This window comes from Ornithorhynchus anatinus, chromosome 1 (genome assembly GCF_004115215.2).
Source record: "Ornithorhynchus anatinus isolate Pmale09 chromosome 1, mOrnAna1.pri.v4, whole genome shotgun sequence".
Lineage (NCBI taxonomy): Eukaryota > Metazoa > Chordata > Mammalia > Monotremata > Ornithorhynchidae > Ornithorhynchus > Ornithorhynchus anatinus.
The window spans coordinates 57,740,957-57,747,242 of NC_041728.1; the positions used below are offsets into that span (position 1 = coordinate 57,740,957).

At 43.8% G+C, this 6,286-nt stretch overlaps 1 non-coding gene across 1 annotated transcript; it reads right to left on the reverse strand.

The window, feature by feature from the left end:
• Nucleotides 1-2,429: 2,429 nt before the first annotated feature.
• On the reverse strand, nucleotides 2,430-2,567 carry LOC114816515. Its single transcript, XR_003764300.1, has one exon. It is a non-coding gene; the product is annotated as a small nucleolar RNA SNORA7 (small nucleolar RNA).
• Nucleotides 2,568-6,286: the final 3,719 nt, after the last annotated feature.

The window sequence follows — 6,286 nt, forward strand, 5'->3', positions numbered from 1 at the left end:
CTGCTGAGGTGACAGACAAACTAATGTTGGATTCTTGTTTTTTTTTTTTTATGCAACTGTTCTTTTTTATCAAAGATGAAAGCACTGAAGGCAGAATTCTATTGCAGCCAGCAAATGTAGCAGAAGTTTGAGATTCATCAAATAATCAACCAGTGACATTTATTAAACACTTACTAGGTTCAGAGCACTGTACTAAGCCTGGGAGAGTGCAATATAACAGAGTGGCAGACACATTCGCTGCCCAACAAGATGACACCAATGCTTTATCCATACTACACATAAAGACTTTTTTGTTTGTTTGTTTGTTTTACCACTTTATAACTCTGGTGTGTTTGCTTTTATAATGACTCCCGTGATCTAATCTGCCTCATGGGCTCTCAGTCTTCCCAAAGCTTCTCCTTGAGGAGTTGTTCTTTTGATTGCTATTCAAGAAATGAGTGTAGCCATCCTAGAAGAGGATGCTCCTACATCAAAAAATTTCAGCCCACGTTTCCCTATGTCTTTAAATGTTTGTTCTGTTCTCCCTTCTCACATATGCCCCATTTCAGCTCACCATGTTGAGATAAGCATTTAATTACTATTTTCCTGACTGTACCTATTAATTTTTTTTTTCATTTTTCTCTGAGAAATCTTATTCTGATTTCTTCATCTTGACTTTCAATAATATTTCGTGACCAATGTTGGAAAGAACACAGCTTCCCCCACAGGCTAAAAAAGCCCAAGCAATTCATTATGGATGGCTTTTGGGTTTAAAAAGTAAGAAATGCCTAGTCAAGATTATGGAACAGTTTTAGGCTATTGTTTCTCATTTGATTTGCATCCTTTTCTTCACAGTCTCTTTTCAATGTGGATTAAGCCTGAAGCAAATGATTTAATTGTTGAAGCCTAAGAAGACATTTTGGTGTAATTTTCTGGAGTATTTTAGGCTAATAAAAGCAACACAATGCTTCTGCCTGAAATAACCAGGTATTTGGAATCGACGTGTAGTGTGGGAGCCTGCGTGATTTAAATAATTGCATATGGAGTTGCTATTGTAATCAGTCATATTTATTGAGCATTTACTGTGTTCAAAACACTATACTAAGTGCTTGGAAGACTACAATATAACAGAGTTGATAGACACATTCCTTGCCCACAGTGAAACTGATCAACTGATTGATAGACAGTTCCTGCCCACAAGGAGCTTATAGACTAGAGGGAGAAATGGATAGTAACATTGTGGCTTAGTAGAGAAGCAGCATAGGTTAGTGGAAAGAACATGGGCTTGGGAGTCAGAGGATGTGGGTTCTAATCCCAGTTCTGCCACTTGTCTGCCGTATGACCTTGGGCAAGTCACTTAACTTCTCAGTGCCTCAGTTACCTCATCTTTAAAATGGGGATTAAAACTGTGAGCCCCACGTGGGACAACCTGATTATTCTTTATCCCAGCACTTAGAACAGTACTTGTCACATAGTAAGCACTTAACAAATACCATTATCATCATTACTATTATTATTATTGATAAATCTAGCCACTCAAATGCAAGAGAAAGAACTTCACAGAAAGTCAAGGAACATAGAACAGCCAAGTGCTTCAAATAGTGCTAGACACATAGTAAGAGCTTAACAAATACCAAAATTGTTATACACTGCAGATCTATATGTACATAGGTCTGGGGTAGGAGTGAATATCAAAGTGCTTAAGGGGAACAGATCCAAGTATATAGGTGACTGAAAGCTCCTTTTGGACAGGGAATAGGTCTATTTAACGTTATACTGTACTCTCCCAAGCTCTTAGTACAGTGCTCTGCACACAGTAAGTGCTCAATAAATACTAATTGAATGAATGAATGAATTTGATTTGTACCTGTTATCTGCCCCACTCTGTCCCACAGCATTTATGTTCATATTCATAATTTATTTTCATGCCTGATTCCCCCTCTAGGCTGTAAACTCCTTACGGGCAGAGAATGTGACTACCAACTCTGTTACACTGAACTCTCTCAAGCACGTAATAAAGTAATAGAGCACACTGCACATAGGAAGCACTGGATAAATTTGATTAACGGACTGATATATTCTAATGCAGTGCTTTGCCTTCAAGGAATGAACTAGATCAGGGCAGTCCAACCTTTGGACCCCAGTCTGATACATCACCTACCCTCTGCTTCCAAACCACACCCCTCGATGATACAAATGGAGAAGAATTGGAAAGAAGAGGGTTGTCTTGTCTTATGCTGTTGAGTCATCTATGACCCATAGTGATGCCATGGTCACATCTCTCTCAGTATGCCCCATCTCTGTCTGAGATCATTCTGGTAGTGTATCCATACAGTGTTCTTGGTAAAAATACGGAAGTGGTTTACCACTGCTTCCTTCCACGCAGTAAACTTGAGTCTCCACCCTCAACTCTCTCCCATGCCGCTGCTGCCCAGCACAGGGGAGTTTTGACTTTTAGCAGATTGCCTTCCACGCGCCAGCCACTGCCCAAGTTAGGAATAGAATGGATAGGCCTCTGCTTGACTCTCCCTCCCGTAGTCGAGACTGGTAGAGTACTGGAAACTCTCCAGGTGTGACTCTGAGAGGGGGAAGAAGAGGATTACCATAGAAAATTTTGGCTTTTTATTGTTATATTGTACTCTCCCAAGCACTTAGTACAGTGCTCTGCACACAATAAGTGCTCAATAAATATGATTGAATGAATGAGTAGAGGAAGGCCTGCCCTGCCCGTGCCACCAGTGGTGAATGTTTCTGATGAGAAAACCACCTGGGGCTTGCCGTGAGATGTCTGGGCCTGGCAAGAACCCTGAAAATAACCCGTGAGCATGAGCAGAGGAGACCATAGCACTTATCATCATCATCATCATTGGTACTTATTGAGCACTTACTGCGTGCAGAACACTGTACTAATCCCTTGTGAGTGCACAAAAAAGTTGATAGGTACATTCCCTGCCTTCAGTGAGATTTCAGGCTAGAGGGGGAGACAGACATTGATATACATAAATAATTTATAATATAGGATTTATAGAAATGTACAAAAGTGCCTTGAGTATAAGGTAGGGCAAATATCCAATGCCCAAAGATCACAGACGATGATGTGATTTGTTAAGGGCTTACTATGTGTCAAGAACTATTCTAAGAGCTGGGTAGATACACACTAATCAGATTGGAAGCAGTCCCTGTCCCAAATGGGGCTCTCAATCTTAATCCCCATTTTACAGATGAAGTAACTGAGGCACAGAAAAGATAAGTGGCTTGGCCAAGGTCACACAGCAGACAAGTGGTGGAGCCAGGATTAGAATTTAGGTCCTTTTGACTTCCAGACATGTGCTCTATCCACTAGGTCATGCTGCTTCCCCCATCCAAGAGCATAGATGATGCATAAGGAAGAGGGAGCCAGAAAAAGGGGGTTTAATCGGGAAAGGTCTCTTGGAGGCGATGTGACCTTAATAAGGTTTTAAAGGTGGGGAGAGTGATGGTCTGGTGGATAAGGAGGGGGAGGGAGTTCCAGGCTAGAAAGAGGATGTGGGAAAGCGGTTGGTGGTGAGATAGTCGAGATTGGGGCACGGTGAGTAAGCTGGCATTAGAAGACCAAACTGTGAGGGCTGGGCTTCAGTAAGAGATCATTGAGGTAATAATAAAAATCGTTATCTGTTAAGTGCTTCTATGTGCCAAGAACCATACTAAGCTTTGGGGGTGGATACAAGCAAATCAGGTTGGATACAGTCTCTGTCCCACGTGGGGCTCACAGTCTCAATCCCCATTTTACAGGTGAGGTAACTGAGGCACAAAGAAATAAAGTGACTTGCCCAAAGTGACCCAGCAGACAAGTGGCAGAGACCGGATTAGAACCCATGACCTTCTGACTTTCAGGCCTGTGCTATATCTACCATGCCATGCTCCTTCTGTGCTAACATCTGATGATTGATGCCTAAGTGCTTTGTTCAAATAAAACTGTTCCACTAAAATAAGGTCTATAAGTGTAAATGCAATAGTATTTTCAACTTGCATTCATTCAATAGTATTTATTGAGCGCTTACTATGTGCAGAGCACTGTACTAAGCGCTTGGGATGAACAAGTCGGCAACAGATAGAGACAGTCCCTGCCGTTTGACGGGCTTACGGTCTAATCGGGGGAGATGGACAGACAAGAACAATGGCAATAAATAGAGTCAAGGGGAAGAACATCTCGTAAAAACAATGGCAACTAAATAGAATCAAGGCGATGTACATTTCATTAACAAAATAAATAGGGTAATGAAAATATATACAGTTGAGCGGACGAGTACAGTGCTGAGGGGATGGGAAGGGAGAGGGGGAGGAGCAGAGGGAAATGGGGGGAAAAGAGGGTTAAGCTGCGGAGAGGTGAAGGGCGGGTGGTAGAGGGAGTAGAGGGAGAAGAGGAGCTCAGTCTGGGAAGGCCTCTTGGAGGAGGTGAGTTTTAAGTAGGGTTTTGAAGAGGGGAAGAGAATCAGTTTGGCAGAGGTGAGGAGGGAGGGCGTTCCGGGACCGCGGGAGGATGTGGCCCAGGGGTCGACGGCGGGATAGGCGAGACCGAGGGACGGTGAGGAGGTGGGCGGCGGAGGAGCGGAGCGTGCGGTGTGGGCGGTAGAAAGAGAGAAGGGAGGAGAGGTAGGAAGGGGCAAGGTGATGTAGAGCCTTGAAGCCTAGAGTGAGGAGTTTTTATTTGGAACGGAGGTTGATAGGCAACCACTGGAGTTGTTTAAGAAGGGGAGTGACATGCCCAGATCGTTTCTGCGGGAAGATGAGCCGGGCAGCGGAGTGAAGAATAGACCGGAGCGGGGCGAGAGAGGAGGAAGGGAGGTCAGAGAGAAGGCGGACACAGTAGTCTAGCCGGGATATAACAAGAGCCGGTAGCAGTAAGGTAGCCGTTTGGGTGGAGAGAAAAGGGCGGATCTTGTTATCTTAACTTGATTAATTGTGTGAGTGCAAAGATAGGGCCAAGGGCTTATAGTTGACTTGGCTTTGAAGTTTGGAGTGATTAAAATAAAATCCCCAGTTATGTACGATGGGGGAAATAATCCACAAAATGGCATTTACTGTGCACTTTTTGTGGGTACAAAAACAATGGAGAGAATACTATAGACACAATCCCTGCCCTCATCGAGCCTACAAAAGCCCAAATGGAATGTTTTGGGAAATCAAGATCTCTTCCACTCAGTGATCAAGGAAGGTTTCACACTGTCCAGACTAAACTTATTTGCAAATTTGGAATCTGAAACACGATGGCTAGGCCAGCTTCCACTCCTATACAAGCGAGGTGAGTGCCTCGGGGAGAACCCCAGAGTAGCTGGAAGCAGGGTGGTAAGCAGGGTTAAAAGTTTTAAATCACGTGGTAGTTAGAAGAGGGACCTGAGAGAAAAGTACAATAGCTTCAGCATAAGGGGGCACACAGGCAAAGTCCCCCCGAAGGAAGGCTCTCCGTTCAGGGGTTCCTTACGATAAAATCAGACTTACTGAACTGAGCACTTACTATGTGCAGAGCAAAGTGCTTGGGAGAGTACAATATAACAGAGGTGGTAGATACAATCCCTGCCCACAATCGAGCTTACAGTCTTAGAGGGGAAGACAGCCATTAAAATAAATTACAGATATGTACATAAGTCCTGTTGGGTTGAGGGTGGAATGTCAAGTTACCTAATGCTGTGTGATAACGTCATGCAGAAGTGGGGAGGCGTAGAGGTCAGAAAAATGTCTGGAACTGGACTCAGTTTGAACGTGAACTCAGCCCCACATTTACTTCTCCAACTGTGAAATAAGTTCTAAAGGGAAATAGCTTCTCTTCCCGACCTTGAGCAGGGTGTGTATCAGTAGAACAGACCATCCAGAGGACAGTTCTTGGAATGACTGCCAGATCTTTTTTCCCCATTTGCAAGATAGAACTCAATAAATCCATTAGGTCACACTTTATCTGGTGCCTTCGATTGACTTTGGAGGTTCACATCAATACTTAGACGAGAGCAGCAAAAAGTGTTTCCTTTCTGAGAATACTTCGCTTAGCAGTCCCTGCCTAGAGCTTTCAACAGGTTCCGTCCCATCACACACTATAGGCCGAATAATAGTAATAATAATGTTGGTATTTGTTAAGCGCTTACTATGTGCCGAGCACTGTTCTAAGCACTGGGGTAGATACAGGGTAATCAGGTTGTCCCATGTGAGGCTCACAGTCTTAATCCCCATTTTACAGATGAGGTAACAGGCACAGAGAAGTTAAGTGACTTGCCCAAGTCACACAGCTGACAGGTGGTGGAGCTGGATTTAGAACCCATGACCCCTGACTCCTAAG